Source organism: Protopterus annectens, chromosome 6.part1 (assembly GCF_019279795.1).
Source record: "Protopterus annectens isolate FY-2018-M chromosome 6.part1, PAN1.0, whole genome shotgun sequence".
Taxonomy (NCBI): domain Eukaryota; kingdom Metazoa; phylum Chordata; order Ceratodontiformes; family Protopteridae; genus Protopterus; species Protopterus annectens.
The window spans coordinates 423,663,058-423,682,410 of NC_056738.1; the positions used below are offsets into that span (position 1 = coordinate 423,663,058).

At 39.7% G+C, this 19,353-nt stretch overlaps 1 protein-coding gene across 2 annotated transcripts in view; it reads left to right on the forward strand.

Moving 5' to 3' along the window:
* The window catches only part of LOC122805610 (BTB/POZ domain-containing protein KCTD3-like), a 2,987,990-nt gene that overhangs the window by 1,784,507 nt on the left and 1,184,130 nt on the right, over positions 1 to 19,353 (forward strand). The gene's annotated exons all lie outside the window — the stretch shown is intronic.

Sequence of the window (19,353 nt, forward strand, 5' to 3'; positions counted from 1 at the left end):
GTTTTTTTTTTCAGATCTACTTTAATTTCCTGAAAACAAACAGTCTGCATCCCACCTTCTTGACATCACTGTCCTGCCATCCCATTGGATTATTGCAACATTCATGGACAAATAATAATTTAGAAGTACTTTTGCATGTGGACTGCACTTCCCCAAAGTGAGAGCCCTGTCCCACATCCTTAAAGGAAAACTCCAGGCTTAAACACAGTTTACTTCAACTGCGAGTCGTCTTCTATCCCTGTAAACTCATCCCAGCCATCTATAGTAATGAGAATGCACAAACACATTTCTTACTTCTACATTTCTGCCTTTCTGTAGCATAGGGCAAGAAAGCCCACCCCCATTCTTTAGTATCGCATCCTTTCAGTTTCAATTGGTCTTCACCTTCCTGACGTACCTTTGACACAGTCATATCAGGAGTTCCCTGTCTACAGATCCTCCCACACTGTGACATAGGCATTTTCTAGGTCATCCCATTATCAGGAACTATAACGTGCTGCAGAACTTGTTGTGGAACTCTTTTACGTCCACTGTTTCCTTCCAGATTAAAAACTTCATTGCAACAAGAAATGCCTTTTGCGAAGCTGCAGGCAAAGTTCCTGGATACAGAAATTGGTTAATAATGCTTGTTAAGTTTATACTGTTATTGTCTACTGCATATAAAATGATGCCCCTTATTTATGCGGAAAATAGTACTGTTGGTTTGCTGTTCTGTTCTTCTGTTTCTAATCTGCTAGCACCAAATGCAAATTACCTAAATCTTATTGAATATGCAGCTGTCTGTGTGTCTGAGTGAATGATGTGTGTGGGTGAACGCAAAAGAGCCAGTTTGTGTGGGTGTCTGTGTGAGTGACAAGAGAGTGAAGCTTGCGATTGTTCATATCACTGGTGGCAGCAGCAGCATCTCATAGTTCTCTGGGTCAAAAGTTACCGATGTAAAGGCACATGTTTCTACTGCTTTATGTGCTCACTGTCCTCAATCATCACTTGCTAGCTTTACAAGTCCTACAAGTGTAATAAAACAACTACATTTGCTGTGCTACTTCCCATGACCCAAGCGATCCCCAACCACGAGGCACAGACCAGTCTGCGTTATCCTTTACTAACGTCTGCACCGAGTGATAGAACCATTTGTTATTTTAAATCCCTGTATGTTTTCTAGTTTGGTTTGTTGCAAAATGGGAGCATAGGAGTACCACACAATTTCTAAAGCTGCCCATTTTATTTATTATTTTTGTTTGGAGACATAAGTCATACTGATTAAATCTAAAATAGAGGGTGGAATGAGTCCTGCAGAAGCTCAGTTGTGAGTGTTCAGCCATTTTACAGTGAGCTGATCGAAGGAAGGACACTCAGCAAACCCGGAGCTACAATATATAACATTAAGTATCCTGTTTTTGTTTATTTTGTTCTTTATTTCTTTGTTGTTTATAGCACTTTGTGTACTGTGTATTTTTTCTAGCTAGTTTCACTGTGTGAGGTATTAACTGGAAATTGTCCACTCTTATTAAGCATCTGTTGGGTTGTTTGTTTATAATAACTTGTTGCAGTTAAACTCTTTTTTTCTAGTGGCTCCTTTAGCTGTTTAAAACTTTCATTTAAAGGCTCACTGCTGCTTTTCAGCTGTGAGTAACATTTCTGCTGTCTGTTTCCCACCCTCCCTCCCTGTTGGTATAGTGTTTTTATAGTTGGTGGCTTTGCAGTTGCCTGCCCCTAGTGTAAATTAGATCTGGCACCCTCCTCCCAGTCTAGTGTCATTACCTCATTCTACCCAGTACAGGGAGAGCATTTGAGAAGGCCAATCAGCTTAGTTTCTGCTACTCCTTTCTCTCTTTCCAAAAAAAAAAAATGTATCTGCTTTTACTGTATTTGTGTTTTTTCCTACTTTATTTTGCTTTTGCGTCATCTTAAAAGTACTCAATTGTATTTATTACTGCTTGGTGTAACTCATTGTAAGCCTTTTAGTTTAAGCACCTGGGCTTCAGACCAGTTTTACATTAAGAAGGTTTGTGGTCTGCACTGTAGTGGCAGAACAGGTAGCTTACATCCTTCTAAGTTGGGAACTGCTGACTGAGGGCTCAGTGTCTGTTATTCTAAAAGTGTATTAATTCTGGTTTAAGCACTTAGGCTTGAGGCCAGTTATTTTACATTAAGAGGGTTCGTGTTCTGCACTCTTGTGGGAGGAGAGGCTGGACTCTGTCCTTCTGAGCTGGGAATTTCTGGTTAAAGCTTATAGTGCCTGCATATTTGAACTGCTTCTTACTGAAATTGGTACACCTCGTTTGCTGTAGCATAGACTAGATCCAGGCCTGCTGAATCTAGCTTTGTTTGTATAACTTGAGCACTAATCCAGGCATTCTTTAAAATATTCAGTTGTATTTATTACTGCTGGTAGTAACTTGATTAAAGTGTAGCTATCATTTCTAAGTCTTTTGGATTAAGCACTTGGGCTTCAGACCAGTTGTTTTACATTAGGAAGGTTTGTGGCCTGCACTGTGGTGGCAGGACAGGTAGCTTACATCCTTCTAAGTTGGGAACTGCTGATTGAGAACTCAGTGTCTGTTATTCTAAAAGTGTATTAGTTCTGGTTTAAGCACTTGGGCTTCAGGCCAGTTATTTTACGTTAAGAAGGATTGCGGTCTGCACTTTTGTGGGAGGAGAGGCTGGACTCTGCCCTTCTGAGCAGGGAATTTCTGGTTAGAGGCTTATAGTGCCTGCATATTTTAACTGTTTCTTACTGAAATTGGTACACCTTGTTTGCTGTAGCATAGACTAGATCCAGGCCTGCTGAATCTAGCTTTATTTGTATGCTTGTTGTTTGTTTATTTCCCTGAAACGCTAATTCCACCTAAAATGTGGCCTTTTAGCACTTCTGTGGATCCCTAGTGATATCTGCATTGCTTACTGTACTTATTTCCTTGTTTCACTTGAAAGAAAGTTACCGTTTGTCGTTTTTGCGTTTAAGTTACCTGTAACACATTGCATTTAAGTTACCTGGCACTTGCTCACTAAAGCAATTATATAAGTCAGCTCTAAAAAATTAAAAGCACTACACCCTCATAAACTCCCCTTGAGTACCTTGTTCCCCATTGGCCCTTTTTTTCAATTATAAAGGAATTCCCAATACTATTCTAGCATGTCCAAAGGTCAGTTGTGAATCTCCTCTCTGGTCCAGCTGGTGAATCTGGGAATCTTGAGGCAATGTTACAACTGCCTCATGTACACAGACAACCCTCTCCTCCTCCCAACAAATTCCAGCACATGTGAGAGATGCAACCATATAGCCAAACTGGAGGCTAAGCTCTCTCAACTCAGTACTGGCGTAACCAGTCAGGAGGAGAAGGAAACCACACTCACTACAATTCCAGTCTCACATAGACCTACCACGACAACAAACCAAACACATAAACACACAAAAACATACTCGGAGGCTCTAAATAAAAATCTGCCTAAGCAGCAAAGACCTCCAAAGCAGACACCCCAGCAACCGCTACCCCAAAACAAAACACGTGCAACACATAGCTCACAAAGCCAGTGTGCCGAACAGTCACAGCCCTTAAGGCTAAACAACACACCTGATACATTTGTAATAGGTGACTCTATCGTCAGGCACACTGATATCCCGCTCACCAGACTGAACAAGGAGAAGATCACAGTGAGCAGCCTGTCGGGTGCTAGGATCCGCCACATAACACAAGCACTCAGGTCACTCCAAGGCAAATACAAATATGACTCAGTCATTGTCCATGCTGGTGTGAATGACCTGAGACGTACCTCCCTGGACTACATAAAAAGAGACATAGAGGAGCTCTCTGAGCATGTAGCCCAGTCCGGTATGACCCTGACCTTGAGTAGCATCTTACCCTCACCAAGAATGATGCCACAATATGAAGACAAGATGATCAATTTCAACAATTGGCTTAAGTGTTGGTGTCATTCAAAGGGGATTCAATGCCTGTCAGCCTGGGATGACATGCTCAACAAGCCACGATGCTTCACTAGGGACGGCTTGCACCTGTCACCCCTGGGCTTTCGGATATTGGCAAAGGCTCTTGCTACCCCCATAGTGCCTTTTTTAGGCAAGGCTCAAAAGACAAACCCACCTCCATAGGTATCATAAGGGATAAGAAACTAAGAGTAATGCTACTCAACGCCAGAAGTCTAAACCTCAAGATGCACGCACTCGAAACTCTCCTTAGCATGGAGAACATCGATATCTGTGCAGTAACAGAAACCTGGTTCAAGGCTCCCGAGAGCACCCCAGCACTACCAGGTTATACCTCATACCATGCTTTTCGGCCCCAAAACTTGGACCGAACCACAAAAGGAGGGGGGGTATCAATATTCGTCAAAGATACCCACACCTCCAGGTTGGTGGCACAGCACGAAGCATCAGAGACTATCCATGTGCAACTAACTGTGGGTAAAACTGCCTTCCAGTTTATATCCTGCTACAGACCATCCTCCCAAACACAGGAACCCCACTTGGCCTTCCTGAGAATACTGGAAAATATGAAGGTCTCTCCAAACACCATTATATTGGGTGACTTCAACTACCCAAATATAGACTGGGAGCATTACTCTAGCTCCAACACCCTAGCCCAAAGGTTCCTAGAATTTATAAACTCAAATGCTATGGAACAACTTGTTACCACTCCCACAAGAGGGGAAAACATACTGGACCTGATCATCACCAACATGGGGACACTATGCTCCAGACCAGAAGTGTATCCCTCACTGGTAAGATCAGACCATAAACTAATCTCACTGGATATTCACATCCCGACCCCACCCCCTGCCCAGAAAACCACAGTGAAAAACTTCTCTAAAGCAAATTTCACATGCCTCAAAAACGAGGCGAAATCCTTCAAAGCCCCCGGGCCTGTGGAAAATACGGGCCAGACCGCAGAATCCTTTATAAACGCATTCTATGAACACCTTCAGGAATGCATGGATCATGCAATCCCAAATAAAACCAAGACCCAATCCTCCAAAGGCAGACATCCTGTCTGGTGGACCCCAGCCATAAACAAACTATACAATGGAAGGAGGAAGCTACTACATGATAGAGCAAAATCCCAAAAAGGGAAGGCATCTCTGATCAGTATTAGCAAAAAACTACGGGCACTCATAAAATCGTCTAAGGCCAGCTTCGAGAGAAAAATTGCACAGGACACTAAGGATAATCACAAGGCTTTCTTTAGTTATGTTAGGAACCTGGGTGGGAATTCCCAGACATGCTCAGAATTAGTCCAAAATGACAAAAAATACACCGATCCCACAGACATTGCCAACATCCTAGCTGACAGGTTCAGTGCAAACTTCTCCCCCCTCTCCCCACCAAAAGGGCAAATATCTATCCCAACAGAGTGCTGCCCCCCTGACATTTCAGATGCTCAGGTAAGAGCCGCCCTCTCCAAAGCAAAAAACACAGCATCAATGGGACCAGATGGTGTCCCGGGCTGCGTCCTACATGAACTCCAAGAAGAGCTAAACCCAAACATAAAACTACTGTTCAGTCTTAGCCTTACTACAGGATATGTACCCAAAGAGTGGCATACAGCAACAGTGGTCCCTCTCCACAAAGGTGGTGCCTCAACGGATCCTAGAAACTATCGCCCCATAAGCCTGACTAGCTTGGTCTGCAAAGCTATGGAAAGGATCATCATGGACCTCATAAATAAAGATATTGGGGACCTACAGACACTGGATCCTACCCAGTTTGGCTTTGTTAAGGGCAGATCCTGCCTCTTAAACCTGGTCGATTTCTTTGAAACAGTCACCAAGGCCATTGACGAGGGGAAGGTGGTCCACACAGCCTACCTGGACCTCGCAAAAGCCTTCGATACAATACCCCACTTGGGCATTATAGATAAGCTCACCAGCTTAAATATAAACCCCTATGTCACTAGATGGGTTGAAAACTGGCTCAAGGACAGAACCCACATGGTTAGAATTGCTGGAGCCATGTCAGACTCCAAACCAGTTACAAGTGGTGTCCCACAAGGCTCAGTCCTGGGACCTCTCTTGTTCGGTATATATTTCTCAGCGGTACAGGCCAACACGGAAGGACTGTGGCTGACCAAGTTTGCAGATGACTGCAAACTGGGCGCCATAATCAACTCTCTAGCCGACACAAGCATCCTCCAAAAGGGCCTCATAGAAACAGACAACTGGTGCCAGAGCCATGGCCTCAAGCTAAACGCCAAAAAGTGTATAGTCATCCCCTTTGGCAAAAACAAAGTGCCCACAAATTACCACATAGGTGGTAATCCATTAAGTACAGAAGAAGTCATTAGGGACCTGGGGACCCAAGTTGATAGCAATCTCTCATTTGACAATCACGTGGCCAAAGTGGTTAGAAAAACATTTTATATAGCTCACCTAATCATGAAGGGATTCGCATCTAGATCAGGGGAGGTCATCATACCTCTTTACTCATCCCTCATCAGGCCCATAATTGAGTACAATGCCCCTTTTGGGATGTACCTTGCCAGACACCTGCAGCAACTGGAAAGACCCTAAAAGTACCTCACCAAGAGGATCAAAGGGCTCAAACAGATGCCATATGCTGCCTGGTTAAAGAAACTCTAGCTCTACTCAGTGGCATACCGCCTGCTCAGAGGCGATCTGTGCCTGATGTATAAAGCCATGTCCAACCCGGAATTAATGGACATGCTGCACCTCAGAAAATCCAAATCCCATCGAGCTACGCTCGAGAGACTTGAACCTCAGCACTGAAATAAATAGGACATGCTGGAGGGACAGATTCATAACCCAGAGGCTCCCTTCACTCTGGAATAAAATCCCAGTCCAGGTTAGGCAGAGTCCCACATTGACTCTCTTCAAGAGGAATCTTGATGAGTGGATGGGAGATCGTAGGTTTACCCCGGCTATCACTTCTGTGTCACTGTTAGACAGAGGCACAGTATACTAACCTCAAAAAAAGGCATAGCAAAATTAATTTAAAATGGGTGGCGAAAGCCAAACACACTCTGGCTAGGCTTGTAAATGCCCTAGGGCAGATAGCCTAGTATGAACCTATGAACCTATAATAAGATAAGCATTGTGGCAGTAGTTCCCAATCGTTACTCGATAGCCCTACCATTATGTACAAAAGGTAAATGTGCAGTGCTCCTTCCCATGAACGATCCCCAACCAGGAGGCACAGAACAGTAACGGCTCTGCTTAATCCTTTTGGTACTTGCGTATTATCACAACCAGATTGTAAATCAATGGATAATATGTAAGTACCGATGTCTTTACTGTGGAAACACTTTGAGGTGCTTTTGAAAGTCTTTACTACTGGTCCAAACATTTACATTCCTTTCAGGAACAGGAACAAATTAAGAAATCCTGTACCTGTTTGCCGTGCAGCACAGACGCACGCTTGTCTTTTCATGGCTTCGGTCGTACAGTTGCATTATTAAGAGAAGGAAAATACAGACACAGAGAAAGTGGCTGTGCTAAACTTTGTATGTATAAGCAAGCTTTTTAATCCATATGGAAAATAATCAAGCATTGCATTGGTAATGAAGTAAAATGATGGTGTTCCCATGCTGTTGACAGATGATTTCAGGTTCATTTTTCAAAGAAAAAGTTTGGAAAAGGGGCATGTTCCAAAAAACACTGATTGTGTTACAGCGGTCATTGAGTTTTTCTCTGTTGGGTGCTCCATGCAACAGCTTGCTCATTCTGCATGTTTGATCCAAAAAAGCATACGGTTATTCACAGTCGGCATTTTCTTTCTGTTACATGCTTCACCCTGCCTCCAGCACTAGCGTGCATCTCATGTCGTTTATTTCCTTCTGCCACCTGTGTTCTGTGTCAACATAAAAACGCCATGTTATTAAACTAATTTGGATTTGTTACTCACACAAGGACTCCCTTTGCGCTCTGCTGTTTAGAAATAATTCACGTTGGTGGAAAGTGACCCACAAAATTGGGACAGATTTTCCACATTGCTCTTATAAACTTTTTCGACAGTAAGGACATTGGTGCTTACGTGTATTATCCATTGATTTACAATCTGGTTGTGATAATACATAAGTACCATCCTTATTTCTCTGCATAATACCTGTTTGCTTTCTAGTTTGGCTTGCTGTAAAAAGGGTAGGCATGATTTGCACACAATTTCAGCTATTTTTTTTTTTTTGTGATACTTTATTCTAACTGCTTTTACTACTGATGTGTTCAGACTAGTATTCATTAACTGCTAGATGCAAGGATACTAAGACTCCTATGCCTATGCTTTAACACTAGAAACTACACACTATGCTTTTTCTTATTTTCCCCAAAATTTATGAATGCAAGATTCAGCTGATTTCTTTTGAATTTCTTTTCATTTCTTTTCTACAGCTCAACTTTTGAATCTGTGTCAGTAGCTGAATTTTTTTACATAAGTGTTCACTTAAGTTGTGCTCTTTGGGAGCTTTATAATTTTCAGTCCCATAAAATGACTTTTAAAGTAAGTTACATGTACAGTTTCAAAAGGCTTAGATGGACAGTACTTTTAATTAAGGAGTGCTTCTGTGTATGATATTTCTAAACTGCATGATTTAAAACATATCTGGAATGGAGCTTGGAAAGTTTGGGTTCCTTTGCAGTGTGTGTTAATGGTGTTTTACAGCACATTTCTATTGTAGTTATTATTGCAGGAAAGAGGGCATATGTAATGCACTCTGGCCAACCTAAGTCTTGTTTTTTTTCAGTAGGTCTTATTCACAATTCATGATTATGATAACAGAAAGTATTTTATTCTGGGGATATTGGAGATAATAAGGCTTTTTGTGATAAGATGTGCAAACATTGTAAATATTTGGTCATTTATGTTTTTACTGCCCTGAAGTTAAGCATATTAAAGAAGCAGAATTACATGATGGTCAACTTGTAGATGGAATTGTGACAATGACAGTGTTCTTCAAGATGTACCTGTTAAAGACATGGAGACCATTTGCTCTGTGGAAGATGAAGGGGGTGGTGAAGAGTAGGGTTATGAAGGAGTAGAAGGTGAGGGTAGTTCTAATGAAGAAAGGGTCTATTGGGAAGAGGTTAAAATGAAAGCTTAGACAAGCTTATTACGAGTATTTTTATTTTCAGTAGAATTGTTGCATGTTCTTCTTTCAAACCACACAACTTTATAGTTTTCTGTTGGAGTTGATAATAATGTGATTCTAGATGGTAAGGGTATCAGAAGATTAATTACGTGGGTTTCCCAGTCACAGAACTGGAATGACAAAGTGAGCCAGGTAGTGGGTACATCATTTGTCATTGGCTCCCTTTAATAGTTCCTGGATTGAATGGTGGTGCTTTAAATGAAATAAAAAATTAAGACAAGATTATATTGCACTTGATAAAGGCTTGCTAAAATGGCAAACAGAATGCATATGTACTACAATTAAATAATGCGATAGTGAGTGGTAGTTACACTGAATGTTTTATTCAACAAACATTATGGGAGGATATGACAAAACAGAAAGTACAAAAAGTGTTAATGCATAATTAGAAGTGTGTAGTAAAAGGTTCTAAATATGAGAAGCTCCTTTGCTAAGTAATCTTAAAAAAGAATGATTTTTTTTCAATGATTTACTTAAAAAACACAGAGTATAGGCAAAGAGAAAGAAATGGGGGGTCCTAAATGAAAGGCCAGCACTGGTAGAGTTTTTAGCAGAATCTAGAACAGAAGCTGCTGTTAAAAAAGGAACAATTGGTAGACCATACAAAATACTGCACGATCACTATAAGAATCAGTCAGAGGATGGTATACGTTATTATATTGAATGGGAAGAATGTCAAACTCTGATATGAGTGAAAACGCATGAGAACAAACTTGTTTTGTTGGGGTCGTGGTACAGTGAGGATTGGAATATTTGCCCTTTCCTCATTGTAGTGAGACCTCAGAATTGGAATATATATTTAGTGGGGGTGTGAGGGGGGCACAGCCACCTACAATAGCAAGATCGCTCTCATTCATTTTCGCTCATATGAGCGTTTGGCATTCTTCCCATTCGATGTAATACTATAGACCCATCAGAGGAGATTACAAACGATTGAGAATACAACTTGGATATGCAGTTCTCGAAGTAACCATGGGGGGTCTATATGTTTGTCTCCCAAATATGCAACACAGTTTAGAAGATTTAGGATTTTTGCTTGAAAATATTTATATAGATATTTTTATACTCAGTGTAGACTACAGATAATGTTTTTCTCAGGTAGATAGAAAATGTTGGAGGTGTGATAGGGAAGAAAGTTAATTAGGAACATATTTTCTGGTAGTATAATGAGTTGGTAGACTTTAAATATTCCCTGTAGGCTAATCTGTCAGAGATGCTGAGTAAGCAAATTGGTGGAAGTAGAGAAATGATTTTTCTGAGCTTTGATATAGAATTGGAATTAGTGTACCAGCAAAAAAGATCCTCCTGCCCGAAAGGCAATTGCACGGCTCCACAATATCAAATACACAAAAAAATGTAGGTTGCATGGTCGCATCTGCAGCTTATGTACACATTGGTTTTTCCAAATTTTCCCTTGGTTGTTTCATATGACTTTCTTTGGACATTTATTCCTTTTATGCATTGCTACCATCGTGAATGGACGCTGTATTTGTTTCTTTACAGCGGTTCTCTGTGCAGTCGACGTGATTCAGCAGGATGGGCATTTTCGCTCATATGAGCGTTCGACAACTATGCTGTTATTTTCCCTCTGAAGTGTTGAGTAAGCTCTTCAAGCATTGAACAGGTACTGTCGAGCCTGTTTGTTTTCTGATTTTTGGCAAAATATTTGCTATCTTCTGGATTTATGTATATCTACTGGGTTTTATATACTGAGATTACAGTCTCAATTACAACGGACAAATGGGGCTGGCTTTTGTCTGCTGTTTGTAATAACTTTGGGCCATTGGAAATATTATGGTGGTATAATTTTCTACAAATTCATATGGCCACATCATTCGGGACTATGTGTTTCTTCTGAAAATTCAGATATTTTTTCACGAATTTGGTTTTCCAAATAAGAGTGGGCCTTGGTTGACTAATTTTTCACTATTTTTTTTGAATTGGCCAAACAGTTTATGGTGAATGTTGATGTGGAACATCAGAGGTACTAGTAGTGGTGCATCTTACATCGGTTGGGATTATTGCACAGTTCTCTCAAGCCTGTCGCTAAAGTCGTTGGTGTTAAACATCTTTGAACTGAATGGACTTACAAATATGTTCTGTTTTAGCATTATTGTTTCATACTATTTTATTTACTAGTATGGATGGCTGGTTATGTTTTTTACTTCATGTTTTTTACAACATCTTCTAATATTTACACTTGACTGGGTCTAATAGAGTGGATTACATATGATTATAGTGGTTTAGGGTTCTTTTAAGGCTTCGCCTTGTTTCGATCAGTAGGCTTAATATTGGATTGGCTTGAACTACAACAGAACGGTCCCAATATTAGTGGATGTTTATTCACTTTTTAGAATTTATTGTCAAACTATTTTTGTTGGGAAACTATATTATATCTGATCTTTTTGGTTAGGTTGGGTGGAAATACATATAACTGTTCTTAATATTCATGTTGGTTATGTGGTTGCCAATTAACAATTTTTTGTAGTCATTTGTGGTGTGTATATCAGTGCTCCAGTACAGGTATTATATAAGGTTTAGATTCTAAGGACCTTTGGTTGCTGGACCTTTATTCAGTTTTATTTTATAAAGTATATACTTGTTATGAAGATTTGTTGTATAGCACTAGTGAGCTATGTATTTATTTTTGTACACATTGCATAGTTTTTACAACTGGCATTAGTTGTCCAGATTAATGGTACAACTATTACTCGATCCTCTTTGTAGGATTTACTTTGGAATTTGCTGCTGGGTGGCTCCCTCTGACAGTTTGGGTTTCATTTTTTGATTATAGCTTGCTTAGGACCTTGGCGTGCTTTTGACCATAACTGGTTGTGCTTAGAGTGGTGACTTTGGTTGTTCTTGTTTTTCAGCTTTCAAACCACTAAAACAATTTGAGTTTGATGGGTGACTTTATTAAGTACCTATAACAATGGTTCAATGTTTTATAGTTCAGTCATTATTACCTTGATGGTGGAGCGTAGCTTTAATTTGATTTTTTACCAGGTTTTGGCTAAGTTTGTGGCTATTATTACTCCTGTCCATTGGGTAATTGATTGAATATAGTTAATTAATATTGGCGTAGCATTACTTTGGATGTTGCAAGTGCTATTATTGCCAATATTTATAACAACTTGTATACTTTTGTGATTGAATAACATATTGGGAACAAGTGGAATATTGTTGGGTTCTTTATTTGTAATTGCTATAGGTATATACACCCTGTATAGTGAACTATTGCAAACTCAAATTATGGATCTAACCAGACTTGTATCTAGTTTGTCAGCTGACAGAGAAGATCTTGGGGTATTTGGTTTAGGCACATAATAATGGTGGAAGTGGGACAGCCTTGGACCCTGAGGCAAGCTGTGGACTGGCTTTTGATCAACTGCATAAGCACATGAGATCATTAAGGTCACGTGTTTAGCATTCTAAGCTCTTTAAGGCCTATATGGCCAAGGGTATTACACCTAGGGGGCGTAGGATTAGCACACAGCCCCATGTTAGTGAGGCTGATGAAGAGCTCAGCAGTCAGTGGGGAGCCATTCAGCAGCAAGCCACTATGGCCTTTGTTGAGGCCTTGGCCAAGTACCATGATAGAGTGGTTGACCGTGAGATTAGTAAGGTCACAAACCTATGTAATGAGGTGCAGAAATTTGAAGGGGAATCCTTCTTTATAAGAAATTTGAATAAAGTGGCCACTGATTTAAGCAATCTTGAGGAACAACTCAAATCTAGGAAACTTAAAAATTCCAACGAGATCAGTTGGATTATCAGGTTGGCAACCCATTTAGTAGTACCAACAAACAGGTCAGATTTATGCAAGGCCAATTTAGGACCCCAAAACGAAAAAGGCCTAGATCCATTCTCAAGAAACGTTCAGTTGAAAATGGATCATCGACTGATGATCTATCTTCTTGTACAGATAGTGACATGCATCATACATCAGATTCACTGACCCCCCAAAAGGACACAGGTTTCACTCCCTTTAGGCCAAGATACAAACGAGGAGGTAGGAAACATCGCAAAAATCAACAATATACAAGGTCTCCTGAAACTAGCAATACAGAAGTAAATGGAAATGTTAATGTTCTGAATATTTCAGATTTCAGTTTGTCAACAACTCATATGTCCATTTTGAATAAAGGATTGACTTTTATTGCTGGTTTTGTGGTCACTGAAGATATTTTGGCACAGGATGTAATGTCTTTTTTCAGAATACTTAATCTAAAGTTGCAATTTGGTGACTCAGATGACAATAGTGATAATGATACGTTTGTGTATCATAAATCTAGATATATTCCCCCTATGCATCCTATAGTGCATCAGTTTCAGAGAAGTGTCCTCAAAGATTTACACTATTGAAGCTCTGATATTTTATTTAAACCTAATAATTTGTCTAGGACTGAAAAAGATGCACTTATGGAACTACAGGACAATAAGGATATTGTCATTATATCTGCTGATAAAGGTGGGGCAGTGGTAGTAATGAGTTGGTCACAATATGACATGGAGGCAAAAAGACAACTTCAAGATAGACCTTATTACTCAGAAATGCCTGTCAACCCCACCTTTAGATTTAAGAAGCAGATAGATTTTCTGTTATTAGCTAGGGAGGAAGGTATTATTACTGACAGGGTTATGCAGCAACTTATGATTCATGATTCTGCCAATAAATACATTTATTTATTACCAAAAATACATAAAGATCCTATTCATCCACCTGGTAGACCAATTGTGTCAGGAAAAGGATATATTACTTAACCCTTGTCAATTTTTCTTACAAAATATTTAAAACATTTGCTACGTTGGGTATGTTCCCGTTTATAAGGCACCACAGAGTTTCTTAAAATCATTTCAGAAACTCAGTTGGAACCAGGATGGCTTATGTGCACACTCGATGTTAGTGCTTTGTATACTAACATCCCTCGTTGGGCTGGGCTGGAAGCCATTGGGTATTGGCTGCATATGGCTGATTTATATCAGCCTGGCTTTAATACCTTCCTCATAGGCCGGACGGAACATGTCCTAACCAATAATGTCTTTTTTTACCAGGATACATGCTATTGGCAAACTAAGGGCACAGCCATGGGGGCATCCTTTGCCCCCATCTATGCTGACTTATTTATGGCTTTTATTGAGGAATGAATTATCTGTGATAACAGCCATAACCTGTTCCTAGATGAAACTGACATTTGGAGATGCTATTTGGATGATTGCTGGATGGTATGGAGGACCGATGTGGATTACTTGATGGAGTTTGTCTTATTTGAATGAGAACAAATGGGGCCTGCATTTTACAGTCAGTTATCATGCAGATACTATTACTTTTGTTGATGTTCACATCAATAGATTATCAGATAACACCTTAAGTACGGAGGTTTTCAGAAAGTATACACAATTTAATGCTGTCCTCCATGCATCCAGCTTTCATCCTCCTTATATAGCCAAAAATATCCCTAAATCCCAATATATTAGAATGAGGCAGATTTGTTCTCATGAATTTACCTTTCAAGAACATAGACAGGATTTGACATACAGATTCAAATCTAGGGGATATCATATGGGACATGTTCTGCAGGCCAGCAACTGGGCAAACACACTGAAGAGAGAGGATTTATTGATATACAAAACACATGAAGAACGGAACCCACAACCTATCAGATTTGTTACCACATATGCAAGGAAGTCAGATGCACTTATTAATAGTATACACAGACACTGGAATATACTGCAGTGTGATCAGGATCTATCTAATATGTTACCAGATAGGTGTTTGTTTTCCTTTCGTATTACAAACATTCTCATGTTAGAGGTTGGTCTCAGGAGACACAAACTACCATTACAGGTGAACCACTTATTAGATGTTTTCCATGTGGTCACTGTATACATTGTGACAAAATATCCAAGTCCAAGCAGTTCACGAGTAAAAATTGTGGCATTGTGTATGATATCAAATTTTTTGCCAATTGCAGTAGCGACTGGCTAATATACTTAGCCACATGCACTTGTGGATCTTTTTATATTGGCCAAACATCCCGTCCGCTTAGGTTGAGAATTTCAGAACATATAAGTAATATTAAAAACAAAAAATCCAGCAATGCATTATAAGGGGAATAAATTAAACAAAACAGGTTGGCATTCCATTTTAGATTCTAAAGAGAAAAAAATGGATTGTTAAGCTAGGTGGATTATTTCCACCTGGATTGAATGAGCAATTCTAAACAACCAATGGGAGTTTGTGTTTAATTGACACGCAGATATATAAAACAGTATTGATTTGATTTTATTTTCACACTGATGAAGGCTGTGTCTTTTACCAGCCGAAACCGGTCTGGGTATTTGTTTTTGATGCTGCACTAATTATTAAATCAGTTCAGGTTCACAGTTTGCTGGGTCATTGTTTTTTGTGTATAGAATTGGAATTGCCTATACATAGTAAGGCCTTGCTGAATCTAATTATGGGGACTGCCAAAAAGCAGTTACTAATACATGGAAATCAAAGTTTAAATCAACTGTACTAGAAGTAATGAATATAGTAACAGAGATAAAACAACTGGAATTGGTATCTGTAGGAAAAGGTAGGAGCAAATTGCATAAGACAAAATGGGAAGTGTAAGAGCAGGATTTGAATGAGCTGTATAATGTTTGACTGACAATGATTGGGTACATTATAAGTGATGTATAATGTTTGCAACTAAAATACGGTCTATGATGTAAAATACTTGCAACTAAGACTATGTCAATATGGTTTGTTTTCACTTACATAAATATATGATTGCCTATGTCATAAATGACAGTTTAATAAAGATGCTTTTTGTTAAAAAAAAAAAAAAAAACACGGAGGGGTTTTAGTCACCAAACAAAGTGACTTTCTTGCAGTAGTGGAAGAATATGTTTCTATTTTTCCCTTCAGTTCTGGTACCTCTGACACAATGGTGTGTTGATAAATTTTCTCAATAAGAAAATGTTCAGTTACAGAAAAAAATGACTTTGAGTGAATTAAATATGGCATTACAGTCTATGGAGTCTCAGACATCCCCAGGTCCTGATGGGATAGATTATACAGTTTGGAAGTCTTTATCAGATAAGTAAAAGGGTTTTATCGTGTATTTTTAATGAATAGTTACATTTTGGAATATCTGATGCAAAGGTTTGTGGTAGGGTCATTTGTTTTATTTTTTTTAAAAATGGTGGTAGGTATGATTTAATAAATGGGAGGTCAGTTGCACTTACTAATACAGATTATAAACTTTTTTAATAAAATTCTTTATAATAGGCTTGGAAAGGTATTTTATGCAAAGTTTTGTAAGAGAATTAATGACAGTCCATGAAAACATAAAAAAGGTTATTTCTTATTAGACCAATTTATTTTTACTATTAAAGACAATGGCTCAGTGGGTCTTTTTAGTTTCTTGAAATATTTGTAAACCTTTTGATTCTGTCATTCATGGGAGTTTGTGGCATTAATTATGTTGTTATGGTTTGAGTTCTAATGTATTAAACGTGTTAAAGTATATTTATTTTTATTCCCATGTTAAGCCAATTATAAATGGGTATCTGGAGAAAATTATTCAGGTGGTGAAGGGAATGAAGCAAGGTTGTCCTTTAAATAGATTTTTATTTGGGTTAATTATGAACACAGTATTTCAGCGTTGTCATTTTTCTTTGCATTACAATTCACTGGAAAGTTTTTATTACTGTTATTGTTTTGTAATCTGTTTTTCCTTTCTTATGAAATTATTAAACTTTAACTGTAAAATTTGAACAGAAGATCTCGTCTTTTGGGTATTGGTTTCCTTGTTAGAATAGGTGGGATTAAGTTTAAACTTTTATAAATGTCATGGTTTTGAAAGAACATCTCCAGGATCAGCAAGCTCTGCACAGTGTGCTGGAATAGTGCAAGAGCTTTCGGAGGCAGGAACAAGCTACACGGGTGGTCCTGCACTATTCCTGCATGGACACACTCCTGTATGTTAATTACCCCATATGCAGGTGAAAACCATGCAAATGAGGTGAATTAGTGATCCAGGAAGCAGGCGGTAGTCCATGCAGGAATAGTGTAACCTGCAGAAATGTATTCGGCTAGTAGCCGAGTACATTTCTGCAAACTACAAAACAAAGCCATGACAGCTTCAAATTAAGGGTGTATATAATGTGGAATGTATGCCAATGTCCAAATATATGGCCATTGGGATGGGAAATAGCTTAAAATTAACAAAAAATAACTTTTAATTTTTTTTTTTTTGTGATTTTGGCCGTTTAAGCATAGGGCAGCGTTACACAAACAGCATCAGCCCGAAAATTAAAAAAAAAAACTTGGAAAAAAGCTTTCCAGGCAAAATCAGATTTTTGCCATAATACTCAATGGCAGGCATAAGATAGCAAGGCTACTGATTAGTGATTGCTAAGGGGGAATGCTCAGTGTTAGACTTGTAACTCTGCATTAGCAGTCAGTTCTATGCAATGAGGGGAATGATATTGAATCAAAGATTTCCCCTCAGTGCTAGCTTGCACCCAACCATGTAGGTGCAATAACACCATGATGTAATCCTAAAAGCTAGATGACCTAAGAACTGGGTGTGTCAGGCATGCTGTAAGCTAATTGGAGCTCTGTGGCCCATGTTTGCCCTTAGCCAAGCACAGCTAAGGAAAGGGGTGTGTCCCAGGCTGCCTAGCAGTGTTTATAGTGCATTAGCAGTCAGTTATATGCAAATGAGGGGAATGATACTGAATCAAAGATTTCCCCGCATGTGCATCCTGCACACAGAGTTAAAAAAAAAACAAAACAGGAAATAGCAGATCTGTGCACATCTGAGCACAGTGTATGCACAGCGTGCCACGGTGCTTAAATAGGAAGGCAGTAGGAAAGGGAAAACAGCAGTAGGAAGGTAATCAAGGAGAATTAACATAGCTGGCAGGTGAAAATTATCAGAATCAGCCACTTACACAGGCAGCAGCCCAACAAACTACTGTAAACTATGAATGGAGTAGTATGTGTTGTTACTTGTATCTATGGTATAGATGTGAGCATGCAAGGGAATCGGGTGGCTGAATGGGATGGCAGCAGATAGTGGATACCTATATGGGCATCATGAAATCTATACCAAATGCTGGTGTCAACAAAGCAGACAGTACTAGACAAGGTGAGAAATCCCACTGCAGGACAGGTGGTGGGCCAAATGTGTCTGCACATGAAACACACATGCATGTCAGTGAGCTCACATACCCAGCAGTGACAGCCAGCTGGACAGGTGTAGGTGACCACCAAGCAAGGCTGTGCTAAGGCCTCCAATTGATGGCAGTGGAGAACAGCCCCCCCTCCAGACCTACACAGACAGACAACAACAACAGGCCAGGCAGTTGGATGTCAGTTCTGAAGGGTAAGAAGTCTGTAACTGAAATGTAGGTCAGTAAAACTTAAGATCTGTACCCCACTGATATGCCTGTAGTCTGCATGATAGGTCAGAATACAAAACGAAATGTATGCCAACAGAGTACCTGAAATACCAGTACAGTCATAGCAAATGTGTACACTTGCCTGGTGTGTCCCCCCCAATCCTTTGTAGAAGTGTAGCAACATGTACGTATGGGTTTAATAACAATGGAGCACAGAGTACTTGAGCTGGCCCAGTTAGCAGGATATATTGTTGCACATATACAATATGCAGGGCTCTGTGCATTCGGTTGTTGTGTGTCATATAGTGTCTGGAAATGGTCAGCATGTAGGCATGGCCAGTACTGCTGATGACAGTGCCATGTTCTGACAACTACATGGCCAACCACAATGCATCCCAGCAAGACCCAATCCAACAGTCATCCATACTCATTGTTTGGATGTAATATGTCACTATCTGAAAGATGGACATGCTGTGAATGTGGGCCCAGACATACACACAGTACACAGGTGGAAGTACCCTAGACAGAGTACATAAAATGTAACTGTCAAATGCACACACCTTTGGAAGTGTTCATACAGGTTAGCAGTACATGAGTTGTCTGTGTAGTATGGAATACATATGTAGTCTGGCCAAACACTGGCAGACCACAGAAGGCACAGTTATGAAGTAATGAGAAACTGCCGATGTCCCTGCACAAGCCAGCATAAGGAGAATGTCACAGCTATATCTGTGAGTCAGCTGCAAGAGGCTTCCATATCACACATGCACTCAGCTCATCCCACCATCAGCCACAGGTTCATCACAGGCCATATCCCTGCTGTTGGGAATGACGACAG